Source organism: Coturnix japonica, chromosome 24 (genome assembly GCF_054131305.1).
Source record: "Coturnix japonica strain WE chromosome 24, WE-NBRP24, whole genome shotgun sequence".
In the NCBI taxonomy this organism is placed as follows: Eukaryota; Metazoa; Chordata; class Aves; order Galliformes; family Phasianidae; genus Coturnix; species Coturnix japonica.
Genome location: NC_140686.1, coordinates 5681793 through 5697473, shown reverse-complemented (window position 1 = coordinate 5697473; position 15681 = coordinate 5681793). Strand labels below are relative to the sequence as shown.

At 41.7% G+C, this 15681-nt stretch overlaps 1 pseudogene across 1 annotated transcript in view; it reads left to right on the top strand.

Annotated features, from left to right (window-relative positions):
• The window catches only part of LOC146757170 (uncharacterized), a 55185-nt pseudogene that overhangs the window by 12234 nt on the left and 27270 nt on the right, over positions 1-15681 (top strand). The window contains exons 11-13 of the transcript XR_014937087.1: positions 328-512; positions 1291-1438; positions 2319-2467. The product of XR_014937087.1 is annotated as an uncharacterized LOC146757170 (transcript). The remainder of the gene's footprint in view (positions 1-327; positions 513-1290; positions 1439-2318; positions 2468-15681) is intronic.

The window sequence follows — 15681 nt, the reverse complement described above, 5'->3', positions numbered from 1 at the left end:
ACAAAAGTAAACTTACTAAGTAATTTCATTTCGGTTTTTGTTGTTGTTGTTTTCACTTGGCTGTAGTAATTGAGGAAAGTAGTGTTATAAGAACAGAACAGATGGTCATGTCAGAATAAAATAAGTAAGATAATGGAAATGACCATACTGAGTCCCCTCCTAAGCCTTTGTGTCTGATGTGTCCTTCTCCCATCCTGCCCTTACCTGGCTTCTTTTCCATACAGTCCCAGATGACTACTTTCCTGTGTTTTTAATGGGTAAAATGCCTGCTGCTATTTATATAACCCATTTGATTCATATTCCTCTTTCCCTTTCTCATGCTTTAAGGTGGTGGTGATAGTTCTAGAATTGAAATTCCTAAGTCACAGAAGAAAAGCCTCAAACAAAAAAAACCAACAGGTGCAAATCTGAGCAGAGGAGAATGTGGAGAGTTGTTGAAACAAGATGTCTCAGATTCAGGCAACCTTGAGGAAGATGAATTGGTGGAAGAGGAAGAAGGGCAGTGCAAAGAGGTACATAATAAATTCCATGAAACACTAAAACAAGAAAGTGAAAACCTGGGCCTAAATAGATATGAGGAAAATCTATGGGCAGCATTTCCCTCAAGCACAAAAGTAAGTGTACAGGGATGATTCAATTGGAAGAGTTTGTTAAGGGTAATACAGGTAAGCGACAGTAAACTATTTTCCTGTTAATACTCAATCACGTATCTGTATTCAATCATTGTATTTTGATACTGAAAACATCTTGTTCATAGCCAAACTCAGACATTATTTTCAATATTTTTATTATGAGATTGGAGAGTTTTGGAAGGAGAAAGACAGGAAACTTCATTCTTTCTGGAATCTGTGCACTTTCTGTTATGTAAAACTGAGGGAATGGATAATATCCATTAGAAGTTGTAGCCATTTAGTAGAATTCATGAGGTAATGACTGGAAATGAAGAAACAAAAGGAAGTTTTGAATGAAATTGAGGGCAGGAAACTAGTGAAATTGTGAGATATGTAGGCAGAAAGAAGACTTTCTGAATAATATCAATGAAACTGCATTTAGATTGACACAAGGAAGTGCTTCTCAGAGGTTTTGCATAGCCAGAGATGAGGTTTACAACATGAGGCACTGCAGTTTAATTGTGCAGATTCCCACTAAAAATTGTAGGCCTTTAGAAACCATGTTGCACTTTGCTTCATTTAAGTCTTACCCAAGAAAACCGTTTTCCAAGTTGTTAATGGGTGGTGAAGTAGATATTGATTTCTGTGCTTTTCAGCTGTTTTGGTCAATCTGTTTTAGAAGGAGTCACCTAAATGGAAAGAAGAACAGGAGAAGGAAGATACAAGAAGGAAGCTGCAAACGACAGTTTTGGGGGATGTGAAACATTCTGTTTCTAGTAATAAACATCAAGTCCGTAAAGTTTCAGAAGACACAGCTTATGCGAGAAGTGAGTTTAAATATGATCCTGATTGCTCCTCTATAAGTATTAATGTTCAGTAAATAAAGTAAAATGATGATTATCCTCAAAGATGATAAACTTTCCTGTTACCTGTGAACCCTAGCCTGCTGTGGTAGAGAAGGTCTGCAGCTTTTGTTTTTTTTCGTTCTTACCTAACGGTCACAAATGGTGGTGCTGGATTCCTAATGATTACGTATGATGCAAGTTTCTTTATTAATTTTGTTGCTGTATTCTCCTATATCTGAACAAAACAAGTAGGTAGTCTAGTGTGTCTTGTGTGTGGCACTGCTGATTCCCTTTCGAATGGGTACTGTCAGATTGAAAAGCTGTGGTTTTTCAGGGCTTCAGCCAAAAGCAGACCTGATTCAAACTCAGAGAAGACTCTTCCAGTACCTCGACTTGTTCAGTTGTAGAATGTAGGAGATCTCTCCTTTGCTAAACCTTTGTGGGCTTGAGAGCATGACCAGCTCAGAGAGAGTTGGGTAATTTGGCATAGACCCCAGGGTGTGAAAGCAGAAGATACTATTTCCATTGTCTGACTCCAGAGCACTGCTTGTTGCAGTAGACTTCTTCGGAGCATGTGTAGCTATTGGTCAGATGCTGCACAGAACATTGTCCAAACATGGTGAACGTAGCCATGTCAGCTGTCCTGCTTGGGCATCTTCTGCTGGAAAACAGATGAAGAGGAGTGAAGAGAATACTGTGATGTGACTGGATGTAAAGTTACCCTTGAGTGGGACTCACTGTTTGGTTTGTTCTTTGCTGTAGAATTACTGCTCGTCTTTCAGATCCTTTATTTGACTGATGGGGTATAAAAGTGTAGTGCAGTATATTTCTCAGTGTCTGTATTTCTCCTTTTTTTTTGTAGAAGCCCAACCCACAGTAGGAGCAGAGAAAAAGGAAGAGTCTGATTCTCCCTGGGATTCTGAGGTACTTTATGTGAAATGTGCATCTCCCCAGTCTGTGGGAGAGCCAGATGAGAACTACGTGAGAGCTTGCCTTTGCGTTGAGCCCTGCCCCTGGTGAGGCTTATTTACCCCATATTGCTGCTGCTCGATGTCCTGTATCTGAGGGTCAACGAAATACTTGTAGTGTAGGTTCTGTGTGGAGATAGTACTGGGACAAAGTTAGGTTAAGCTTCTTGTATCGGCCCTTTGGTTGCAGGCTTTTGAGTTGATTTTCTAGCACAGTAGTGAAACAGAATAACTACTTCCCCTCTAGCCTTTGTTGTTGGGAAAAAAACTAATTCCCCACTCCTTTCTTAAAAATACGAGACTTTCTAGATAGCTTAATCGCTATCAGCTTTGCCTTTTTGGCCTTTAAGCAAATCAAATCTTGCTTTTGCAACGTAGTGATGCACTCACTCAACATTGTGGGACATGTGCCCCAGCAATGTAGGCTGATATTTGAATGCCAGGTGCAAATTTGATGCCAATGTTCGATCAACACAGAGCTGCAGCTTCTTGTTCACAATCAACATCTTGATTTCCTGTGTTAATTTCTTGTGTGGCTCTGTGATTTGCCAGCCTTAATCAACATTATGGAATAGTTTAGATGAATTGTGAGGATTTTTTTGCCCTTTTATTTAAAATGCAAAAGCCTTTCTTAGATTTTATTTTAAAAAAATTGTTTTGTACCAATTCTTACCGTATGTACTGTATTATACAGCCGTGTTCTGAAGGTTCGAGGAAAGCATCTCCTCCTGTGTTTCTCCCACCTGCAGTTGAACATGGAGTACGCTTGCAGAGTGTTTCAGGGGAGCACAACAAGGGTAACTATCTGATAGATTGGATTTGTCTGTGTTTATAGACAAGTGAACTTTTTCTTTTGTTTTCCTTGTCAGTCCTGTTGTTCAGTGAGTATGTGCTGTAGCAATGAAGTGCTTGGCTGATGTTAATTAACAGCAGTGAACACTGAACTTGCTGGCCTGCTTGATTAGTCCAGGCGGTTCTTGCGTTCATTATGTATACTTTTTGGATATGTGTTTGTTCGGGTGTTTTTCTTTGCTTTAAGTGGTTGCTTAAAGTGGTGGGAGCGGTATCTGGTTTAAGATTTAGCTGTGAACCCTAGCCTGCTGTGGTAGAGAAGGTCTGCAGCTTTTGTTGCTTTTCGTTCTTTCCTAAAGGTCACAAATGGTGGTGCTGGGTTCCTAATGATTATGTATGATGCAAGTTTCTTTATTAATTTTGTTGCTGTGTTCTCCTTGATCTGCACAAAACAAGTAGGTAGTCTAGTGTGCCTTGTGTGTGACACTATTGATTCCCTTTCTAATAGGTACTATCAGATTGAAAAGCTGTGGTTTTTCAGGGCTTCAGCCAAGAGCTGACCTGATTCAAAGTCGGAGAAGACTCTTCCAGTGCCTCACCTTGTTCAGTTGTAAAATGTAGGAGATCTCTCCTGTGCTACTCGTTTGTATGCTTGAGAGCATGACCTCAGAGAGAGGTGGGTGCTTAGGTACTCACCCCAGGGTCTCAGAGCAGAAGATAGTATGTCCGTCTCCAGAGGATATCTTGTTGCTGTAGATGTTTTCAGAGCTTGTGTAGCTATTGGTCAGTTGCTGCTCAGAAGGTGTGGAAGCAGCACTCACGGTGCATTCACTTTTCTCTTAGTGCATTTTATGTGCAAAGAGTTTATTTTGGAAAAGCGTGAATAGTCAGCACTCAGGCTGGAATCAGCAGTTATGGTTTTCCAGAGTGGACGCCATTGCTCCTGTCTGGCTCATTCCTGTAAATTTTCCTTGCGTTTCTGTGTGAGTCAATCCTGAGTTTGTTTTACATAATGGAGTAGCTTAGAAGAGAGAACTGACTGTGGTCTGCTCTAGATGGGAGTTTGGTGGTCAGAAGATACTAGACTTTGAAGTGATAAGATTTAAAATGCTTGCAGTGTTCTGGACTGTATTGGAGCTGTGAGCTTCTGTTTCATTCCTAAATGTCAGTCCTTATGTATGTACCTGGTCAGAAGTTGCAGGATTATGAATCATGGTCAGGTGAGGTATCCCTTGATAGCACTAAGCAAGGAGCCGTGTGTGTTGGCAGCTTCCTCTTAGTGTGAGGTTGTTTTGAATCGTGCTTTTGTGGTATGTCCTGTAGAGTGGAATGTGATAGTAAGTGCCAGATGATGGAGGTGTAGGCAAGAGGGAAGATGACTCAGGGTGTCCATATGCTGAGACTGAAGCATGCTGGAGTTTCTTCCTTAACGTTGTCCCAACACGAGGGACATTGTCATGTCAGCCACCATTCTTATGCATCTTTTGCTGGAAAAGAAATGAAGAGGAGAAAACAGAATACTGTGATGTGACTGGGTGTAAAGCTACCGTTGAGTGTAACTCATTTCTTGGTTTGTCCTTTGCTGTAGTACTGTTACTCATCTTTCAGATCCTTTGTTTGACTGATGGGGTATAAAAGTGGAGTGCAGTAAATTCTCAGTGTCTCTCTTTGTCCATTTTTTTGTAGGTGCTCTGCCAGCAGTAGGAACAGAGAAAAAGGAAGAGTCTGATTCTCCCTGGGATTCTGAGGTACTTTCTGTGATATGTGCATCTTCCCGGTCTGTGGGAGAGCCAGATGAGAACTACGTGAGAGCTTGCCTTTGAGTTGAGCCCCACCCCTGGTGAGGCTTATTTACCCCATGTTGCTGCTGCTCGATGTCCTGTATCTGAGGGTCATTGAAATACCTGTCGCGTAGGTTCTCTGTTGAGATAGTACTGGGACAAAGTTATGTCAGACTACTTACGTTGGCCTCCTGGCTGCAGGCTTTGGAGTTGATTTTCTAGCACAGTTTTAATACAGCAGTTTATTGCTGCTTTTAAACTTATGAACTTCTCAGGCATATTTTTGTGAGGATTTTTTTTTTTCCTACTATTCAGATCTATTCTGCTGATCCAGTCAGAGTTTAATGGATGCCAATACATTGAGCAACCCAGACATTTAGATTTTTCTGTATAGAACCTCTGTCTTCTCTAGATAGACTTAATCCGATTTTGAAAATCGTGTTCAGCAGACACCAAGTGTGCTGGCTGTGTTTATCCTTTCTGTCTGATAATTCTCAAGATGAGAGTGAGCAGGGTCTGTAGCTACTTCCCCTCTAGCCTTTGTTGTTGGGAAAAAAACTAATTCCCCACTCCTTTCTTAAAAATACGAGACTTTCTAGATAGCTTAATCGCTATCAGCTTTGCCTTTTTGGCCTTTAAGCAAATCAAATCTTGCTTTTGCAACATAGTGATGCACTCACTCAACATTGTGGGACATGTGCCCCAGCAATGTAGGCTGATATTTGAATGCCAGGTGCAAATTTGATGCCAATGTTCAATCAACACAGAGCTGCAGCTTCTTGTTCACAATCAACATCTTGATTTCCTGTGTTAATTTCTTGTGTGGCTCTGTGATTTGCAAGCCTTAATCAACATTATGGAATAGTTTAGATGAATTGTGAGGATTTTTTTGCCCTTTTATTTAAAATGCAAAAGCCTTTGTTAGATTTTATTTTAAAAAAATTGTTTTGTACAAATTCTTACGCGTATGTACTGTATTGTACAGCCGTGTTCTGAAGGTTCGAGGAAAGCATCTCCTCCTGTGTTTCTCCCACCTGCAGTTGAACATGGAGTACGCTTGCAGAGTGTTTCAGGGGAGCACAACAAGGGTAACTATCTGATAGATTGGATTTGTCTGTGTTTATAGACAAGTGAACTTTTTCTTTTGTTTTCCTTGTCAGTCCTGTTGTTCAGTGAGTATGTGCTGTAGCAATGAAGTGCTTGGCTGATGTTAATTAACAGCAGTGAACACTGAACTTGCTGGCCTGCTTGATTAGTCCAGGCGGTTCTTGCGTTCATTATGTATACTTTTTGGATATGTGTTTGTTCGGGTGTTTTTCTTTGCTTTAAGTGGTTGCTTAAAGTGGTGGGAGTGGTATCTGGCTTAAGATTTAGCTGTGAACCCTAGCCTGCTGTGGTAGAGAAGGTCTGCAGCTTTTGTTGCTTTTCGTTCTTTCCTAAAGGTCACAAATGGTGGTGCTGGGTTCCTAATGATTATGTATGATGCAAGTTTCTTTATTAATTTTGTTGCTGTGTTCTCCTTGATCTGCACAAAACAAGTAGGTAGTCTAGTGTGCCTTGTGTGTGACACTATTGATTCCCTTTCTAATGGGTACTATCAGATTGAAAAGCTGTGGTTTTTCAGGGCTTCAGCCAAGAGCTGACCTGATTCAAAGTCGGAGAAGACTCTTCCAGTGCCTCACCTTGTTCAGTTGTAAAATGTAGGAGATCTCTCCTGTGCTACTCGTTTGTATGCTTGAGAGCATGACCTCAGAGAGAGGTGGGTGCTTAGGTACTCACCCCAGGGTCTCAGAGCAGAAGATAGTATGTCCGTCTCCAGAGGATATCTTGTTGCTGTAGATGTTTTCAGAGCTTGTGTAGCTATTGGTCAGTTGCTGCTCAGAAGGTGTGGAAGCAGCACTCACGGTGCATTCACTTTTCTCTTAGTGCATTTTATGTGCAAAGAGTTTATTTTGGAAAAGCGTGAATAGTCAGCACTCAGGCTGGAATCAGCAGTTATGGTTTTCCAGAGTGGACGCCATTGCTCCTGTCTGGCTCATTCCTGTAAATTTTCCTTGCGTTTCTGTGTGAGTCAATCCTGAGTTTGTTTTACATAATGGAGTAGCTTAGAAGAGAGAACTGACTGTGGTCTGCTCTAGATGGGAGTTTGGTGGTCAGAAGATACTAGACTTTGAAGTGATAAGATTTAAAATGCTTGCAGTGTTCTGGACTGTATTGGAGCTGTGAGCTTCTGTTTCATTCCTAAATGTCAGTCCTTATGTATGTACCTGGTCAGAAGTTGCAGGATTATGAATCATGGTCAGGTGAGGTATCCCTTGATAGCACTAAGCAAGGAGCCGTGTGTGTTGGCAGCTTCCTCTTAGTGTGAGGTTGTTTTGAATCGTGCTTTTGTGGTATGTCCTGTAGAGTGGAATGTGATAGTAAGTGCCAGATGATGGAGGTGTAGGCAAGAGGGAAGATGACTCAGGGTGTCCATATGCTGAGACTGAAGCATGCTGGAGTTTCTTCCTTAACGTTGTCCCAACACGAGGGACATTGTCATGTCAGCCACCATTCTTATGCATCTTTTGCTGGAAAAGAAATGAAGAGGAGAAAACAGAATACTGTGATGTGACTGGGTGTAAAGCTACCGTTGAGTGTAACTCATTTCTTGGTTTGTCCTTTGCTGTAGTACTGTTACTCATCTTTCAGATCCTTTGTTTGACTGATGGGGTATAAAAGTGGAGTGCAGTAAATTCTCAGTGTCTCTCTTTGTCCATTTTTTTGTAGGTGCTCTGCCAGCAGTAGGAACAGAGAAAAAGGAAGAGTCTGATTCTCCCTGGGATTCTGAGGTACTTTCTGTGATATGTGCATCTTCCCGGTCTGTGGGAGAGCCAGATGAGAACTACGTGAGAGCTTGCCTTTGAGTTGAGCCCCACCCCTGGTGAGGCTTATTTACCCCATGTTGCTGCTGCTCGATGTCCTGTATCTGAGGGTCATTGAAATACCTGTCGCGTAGGTTCTCTGTTGAGATAGTACTGGGACAAAGTTATGTCAGACTACTTACGTTGGCCTCCTGGCTGCAGGCTTTGGAGTTGATTTTCTAGCACAGTTTTAATACAGCAGTTTATTGCTGCTTTTAAACTTATGAACTTCTCAGGCATATTTTTGTGAGGATTTTTTTTTTTCCTACTATTCAGATCTATTCTGCTGATCCAGTCAGAGTTTAATGGATGCCAATACATTGAGCAACCCAGACATTTAGATTTTTCTGTATAGAACCTCTGTCTTCTCTAGATAGACTTAATCCGATTTTGAAAATCGTGTTCAGCAGACACCAAGTGTGCTGGCTGTGTTTATCCTTTCTGTCTGATAATTCTCAAGATGAGAGTGAGCAGGGTCTGTAGCTACTTCCCCTCTAGCCTTTGTTGTTGGGAAAAAAACTAATTCCCCACTCCTTTCTTAAAAATACGAGACTTTCTAGATAGCTTAATCGCTATCAGCTTTGCCTTTTTGGCCTTTAAGCAAATCAAATCTTGCTTTTGCAACATAGTGATGCACTCACTCAACATTGTGGGACATGTGCCCCAGCAATGTAGGCTGATATTTGAATGCCAGGTGCAAATTTGATGCCAATGTTCAATCAACACAGAGCTGCAGCTTCTTGTTCACAATCAACATCTTGATTTCCTGTGTTAATTTCTTGTGTGGCTCTGTGATTTGCAAGCCTTAATCAACATTATGGAATAGTTTAGATGAATTGTGAGGATTTTTTTGCCCTTTTATTTAAAATGCAAAAGCCTTTGTTAGATTTTATTTTAAAAAAATTGTTTTGTACAAATTCTTACGCGTATGTACTGTATTGTACAGCCGTGTTCTGAAGGTTCGAGGAAAGCATCTCCTCCTGTGTTTCTCCCACCTGCAGTTGAACATGGAGTACGCTTGCAGAGTGTTTCAGGGGAGCACAACAAGGGTAACTATCTGATAGATTGGATTTGTCTGTGTTTATAGACAAGTGAACTTTTTCTTTTGTTTTCCTTGTCAGTCCTGTTGTTCAGTGAGTATGTGCTGTAGCAATGAAGTGCTTGGCTGATGTTAATTAACAGCAGTGAACACTGAACTTGCTGGCCTGCTTGATTAGTCCAGGCGGTTCTTGCGTTCATTATGTATACTTTTTGGATATGTGTTTGTTCGGGTGTTTTTCTTTGCTTTAAGTGGTTGCTTAAAGTGGTGGGAGTGGTATCTGGCTTAAGATTTAGCTGTGAACCCTAGCCTGCTGTGGTAGAGAAGGTCTGCAGCTTTTGTTGCTTTTCGTTCTTTCCTAAAGGTCACAAATGGTGGTGCTGGGTTCCTAATGATTATGTATGATGCAAGTTTCTTTATTAATTTTGTTGCTGTGTTCTCCTTGATCTGCACAAAACAAGTAGGTAGTCTAGTGTGCCTTGTGTGTGACACTATTGATTCCCTTTCTAATGGGTACTATCAGATTGAAAAGCTGTGGTTTTTCAGGGCTTCAGCCAAGAGCTGACCTGATTCAAAGTCGGAGAAGACTCTTCCAGTGCCTCACCTTGTTCAGTTGTAAAATGTAGGAGATCTCTCCTGTGCTACTCGTTTGTATGCTTGAGAGCATGACCTCAGAGAGAGGTGGGTGCTTAGGTACTCACCCCAGGGTCTCAGAGCAGAAGATAGTATGTCCGTCTCCAGAGGATATCTTGTTGCTGTAGATGTTTTCAGAGCTCGTGTAGCTATTGGTCAGTTGCTGCTCAGAAGGTGTGGAAGCAGCACTCACGGTGCATTCACTTTTCTCTTAGTGCATTTTATGTGCAAAGAGTTTATTTTGGAAAAGCATGAATAGTCAGCACTCAGGCTGGAATCAGCAGTTATGGTTTTCCAGAGTGGACGCCATTGCTCCTGTCTGGCTCATTCCTGTAAATTTTCCTTGCGTTTCTGTGTGAGTCAATCCTGAGTTTGTTTTACATAATGGAGTAGCTTAGAAGAGAGAACTGACTGTGGTCTGCTCTAGATGGGAGTTTGGTGGTCAGAAGATACTAGACTTTGAAGTGATAAGATTTAAAATGCTTGCAGTGTTCTGGACTGTATTGGAGCTGTGAGCTTCTGTTTCATTCCTAAATGTCAGTCCTTATGTATGTACCTGGTCAGAAGTTGCAGGATTATGAATCATGGTCAGGTGAGGTATCCCTTGATAGCACTAAGCAAGGAGCCGTGTGTGTTGGCAGCTTCCTCTTAGTGTGAGGTTGTTTTGAATCGTGCTTTTGTGGTATGTCCTGTAGAGTGGAATGTGATAGTAAGTGCCAGATGATGGAGGTGTAGGCAAGAGGGAAGATGACTCAGGGTGTCCATATGCTGAGACTGAAGCATGCTGGAGTTTCTTCCTTAACGTTGTCCCAACACGAGGGACATTGTCATGTCAGCCACCATTCTTATGCATCTTTTGCTGGAAAAGAAATGAAGAGGAGAAAACGGAATACTGTGATGTGACTGGGTGTAAAGCTACCGTTGAGTGTAACTCATTTCTTGGTTTGTCCTTTGCTGTAGTACTGTTACTCATCTTTCAGATCCTTTGTTTGACTGATGGGGTATAAAAGTGGAGTGCAGTAAATTCTCAGTGTCTCTCTTTGTCCATTTTTTTGTAGGTGCTCTGCCAGCAGTAGGAACAGAGAAAAAGGAAGAGTCTGATTCTCCCTGGGATTCTGAGGTACTTTCTGAGATATGTGCATCTCCCCGGTCTGTGGGAGAGCCAGATGAGAACTACGTGAGAGCTTGCCTTTGAGTTGAGCCCCACCCCTGGTGAGGCTTATTTACCCCATGTTGCTGCTGCTCGATGTCCTGTATCTGAGGGTCATTGAAATACCTGTAGCGTAGGTTCTCTGTTGAGATAGTACTGGGACAAAGTTATGTCAGACTACTTACGTTGGCCTCCTGGCTGCAGGCTTTGGAGTTGATTTTCTAGCACAGTTTTAATACAGCAGTTTATTGCTGCTTTTAAACTTATGAACTTCTCAGGCATATTTTTGTGAGGATTTTTTTTTTTTCCTACTATTCAGATCTATTCTGCTGATCCAGTCAGAGTTTAATGGATGCCAATACATTGAGCAACCCAGACATTTAGATTTTTCTGTATAGAACCTCTGTCTTCTCTAGATAGACTTAATCCGATTTTGAAAATCGTGTTCAGCAGACACCAAGTGTGCTGGCTGTGTTTATCCTTTCTGTCTGATAATTCTCAAGATGAGAGTGAGCAGGGTCTGTAGCTACTTCCCCTCTAGCCTTTGTTGTTGGGAAAAAAACTAATTCCCCACTCCTTTCTTAAAAATACGAGACTTTCTAGATAGCTTAATCGCTATCAGCTTTGCCTTTTTGGCCTTTAAGCAAATCAAATCTTGCTTTTGCAACGTAGTGATGCACTCACTCAACATTGTGGGACATGTGCCCCAGCAATGTAGGCTGATATTTGAATGCCAGGTGCAAATTTGATGCCAATGTTCAATCAACACAGAGCTGCAGCTTCTTGTTCACAATCAACATCTTGATTTCCTGTGTTAATTTCTTGTGTGGCTCTGTGATTTGCCAGCCTTAATCAACATTATGGAATAGTTTAAATGAATTGTGAGGATTTTTTTGCCCTTTTATTTAAAATGCAAAAGCCTTTCTTAGATTTTATTTTAAAAAAATTGTTTTGTACCAATTCTTACTGTATGTACTGTATTATACAGCCGTGTTCTGAAGGTTCGAGGAAAGCATCTCCTCCTGTGTTTCTCCCACCTGCAGTTGAACATGGAGTACGCTTGCAGAGTGTTTCAGGGGAGCACAACAAGGGTAACTATCTGATAGATTGGATTTGTCTGTGTTTATAGACAAGTGAACTTTTTCTTTTGTTTTCCTTGTCAGTCCTGTTGTTCAGTGAGTATGTGCTGTAGCAATGAAGTGCTTGGCTGATGTTAATTAACAGCAGTGAACACTGAACTTGCTGGCCTGCTTGATTAGTCCAGGCGGTTCTTGCGTTCATTATGTATACTTTTTGGATATGTGTTTGTTCGGGTGTTTTTCTTTGCTTTAAGTGGTTGCTTAAAGTGGTGGGAGGTGTATCTGGTTTAAGATTTAGCTGTGAACCCTAGCCTGCTGTGGTAGAGAAGGTCTGCAGCTTTTGTTGCTTTTCGTTCTTTCCTAAAGGTCACAAATGGTGGTGCTGGGTTCCTAATGATTATGTATGATGCAAGTTTCTTTATTAATTTTGTTGCTGTGTTCTCCTTGATCTGCACAAAACAAGTAGGTAGTCTAGTGTGCCTTGTGTGTGACACTATTGATTCCCTTTCTAATGGGTACTATCAGATTGAAAAGCTGTGGTTTTTCAGGGCTTCAGCCAAGAGCTGACCTGATTCAAAGTCGGAGAAGACTCTTCCAGTGCCTCACCTTGTTCAGTTGTAAAATGTAGGAGATCTCTCCTGTGCTACTCGTTTGTATGCTTGAGAGCATGACCTCAGAGAGAGGTGGGTGCTTAGGTACTCACCCCAGGGTCTCAGAGCAGAAGATAGTATGTCCGTCTCCAGAGGATATCTTGTTGCTGTAGATGTTTTCAGAGCTCGTGTAGCTATTGGTCAGTTGCTGCTCAGAAGGTGTGGAAGCAGCACTCACGGTGCATTCACTTTTCTCTTAGTGCATTTTATGTGCAAAGAGTTTATTTTGGAAAAGCATGAATAGTCAGCACTCAGGCTGGAATCAGCAGTTATGGTTTTCCAGAGTGGACGCCATTGCTCCTGTCTGGCTCATTCCTGTAAATTTTCCTTGCGTTTCTGTGTGAGTCAATCCTGAGTTTGTTTTACATAATGGAGTAGCTTAGAAGAGAGAACTGACTGTGGTCTGCTCTAGATGGGAGTTTGGTGGTCAGAAGATACTAGACTTTGAAGTGATAAGATTTAAAATGCTTGCAGTGTTCTGGACTGTATTGGAGCTGTGAGCTTCTGTTTCATTCCTAAATGTCAGTCCTTATGTATGTACCTGGTCAGAAGTTGCAGGATTATGAATCATGGTCAGGTGAGGTATCCCTTGATAGCACTAAGCAAGGAGCCGTGTGTGTTGGCAGCTTCCTCTTAGTGTGAGGTTGTTTTGTATCGTGCTTTTGTGGTATGTCCTGTAGAGTGGAATGTGATAGTAAGTGCCAGATGATGGAGGTGTAGGCAAGAGGGAAGATGACTCAGGGTGTCCATATGCTGAGACTGAAGCATGCTGGAGTTTCTTCCTTAACGTTGTCCCAACACGAGGGACATTGTCATGTCAGCCACCATTCTTATGCATCTTTTGCTGGAAAAGAAATGAAGAGGAGAAAACAGAATACTGTGATGTGACTGGGTGTAAAGCTACCGTTGAGTGTAACTCATTTCTTGGTTTGTCCTTTGCTGTAGTACTGTTACTCGTCTTTCAGATCCTTTGTTTGACTGATGGGGTATAAAAGTGGAGTGCAGTAAATTCTCAGTGTCTCTCTTTGTCCATTTTTTTGTAGGTGCTCTGCCAGCAGTAGGAACAGAGAAAAAGGAAGAGTCTGATTCTCCCTGGGATTCTGAGGTACTTTCTGTGATATGTGCATCTCCCCGGTCTGTGGGAGAGCCAGATGAGAACTACGTGAGAGCTTGCCTTTGAGTTGAGCCCCGCCCCTGGTGAGGCTTATTTACCCCATGTTGCTGCTGCTCGATGTCCTGTATCTGAGGGTCATTGAAATACCTGTAGCGTAGGTTCTCTGTTGAGATAGTACTGGGACAAAGTTATGTCAGACTACTTACGTTGGCCTCCTGGCTGCAGGCTTTGGTGTTGATTTTCTAGCACAGTTTTAATACAGCAGTTTATTGCTGCTTTTAAACTTATGAACTTCTCAGGCATATTTTTGTGAGGATTTTTTTTTTCCTACTATTCAGATCTATTCTGCTGATCCAGTCAGAGTTTAATGGATGCCAATACATTGAGCAACCCAGACATTTAGATTTTTCTGCATAGAACCTCTGTCTTCTCTAGATAGACTTAATCCGATTTTGAAAATCACGTTCAGCAGACACCAAGTGTGCTGGCTGTGTTTATCCTTTCTGTCTGATAATTCTCAAGATTAGAGTGAGCAGGGTCTGTAGCTACTTCCCCTCTAGCCTTTGTTGTTGGGAAAAAAACTAATTCCCCACTCCTTTCTTAAAAATACGAGACTTTCTAGATAGCTTAATCGCTATCAGCTTTGCCTTTTTGGCCTTTAAGCAAATCAAATCTTGCTTTTGCAACGTAGTGATGCACTCACTCAACATTGTGGGACATGTGCCCCAGCAATGTAGGCTGATATTTGAATGCCAGGTGCAAATTTGATGCCAATGTTCAATCAACACAGAGCTGCAGCTTCTTGTTCACAATCAACATCTTGATTTCCTGTATTAATTTCTTGTGTGGCTCTGTGATTTGCCAGCCTTAATCAACATTATGGAATAGTTTAAATGAATTGTGAGGATTTTTTTGCCCTTTTATTTAAAATGCAAAAGCCTTTCTTAGATTTTATTTTAAAAAAATTGTTTTGTACAAATTCTTACGCGTATGTACTGTATTATACAGCCGTGTTCTGAAGGTTCGAGGAAAGCATCTCCTCCTGTGTTTCTCCCACCTGCAGTTGAACATGGAGTACGCTTGCAGAGTGTTTCAGGGGAGCACAACAAGGGTAACTATCTGATAGATTGGATTTGTCTGTGTTTATAGACAAGTGAACTTTTTCTTTTGTTTTCCTTGTCAGTCCTGTTGTTCAGTGAGTATGTGCTGTAGCAATGAAGTTCTTGGCTGATGTTAATTAACAGCAGTGAGCACTGAACTTGCTGGCCTGCTTGATTAGTCCAGGCGGTTCTTGCGTTCATTATGTATACTTTTTGGATATGTGTTTGTTCGGGTGTTTTTCTTTGCTTTAAGTGGTTGCTTAAAGTGGTGGGAGTGGTATCTGGCTTAAGATTTAGCTGTGAACCCTAGCCTGCTGTGGTAGAGAAGGTCTGCAGCTTTTGTTGCTTTTCGTTCTTTCCTAAAGGTCACAAATGGTGGTGCTGGGTTCCTAATGATTATGTATGATGCAAGTTTCTTTATTAATTTTGTTGCTGTGTTCTCCTTGATCTGCACAAAACAAGTAGGTAGTCTAGTGTGCCTTGTGTGTGACACTATTGATTCCCTTTCTAATGGGTACTATCAGATTGAAAAGCTGTGGTTTTTCAGGGCTTCAGCCAAGAGCTGACCTGATTCAAAGTCGGAGAAGACTCTTCCAGTGCCTCACCTTGTTCAGTTGTAAAATGTAGGAGATCTCTCCTGTGCTACTCGTTTGTATGCTTGAGAGCATGACCTCAGAGAGAGGTGGGTGCTTAGGTACTCACCCCAGGGTCTCAGAGCAGAAGATAGTATGTCCGTCTCCAGAGGATATCTTGTTGCTGTAGATGTTTTCAGAGCTCGTGTAGCTATTGGTCAGTTGCTGCTCAGAAGGTGTGGAAGCAGCACTCACGGTGCATTCACTTTTCTCTTAGTGCATTTTATGTGCAAAGAGTTTATTTTGGAAAAGCGTGAATAGTCAGCACTCAGGCTGGAATCAGCAGTTATGGTTTTCCAGAGTGGACGCCATTGCTCCTGTCTGGCTCATTCCTGTAAATTTTCCTTGCGTTTCTGTGTGAGTCAATCCTGAGTTTGTTTTACA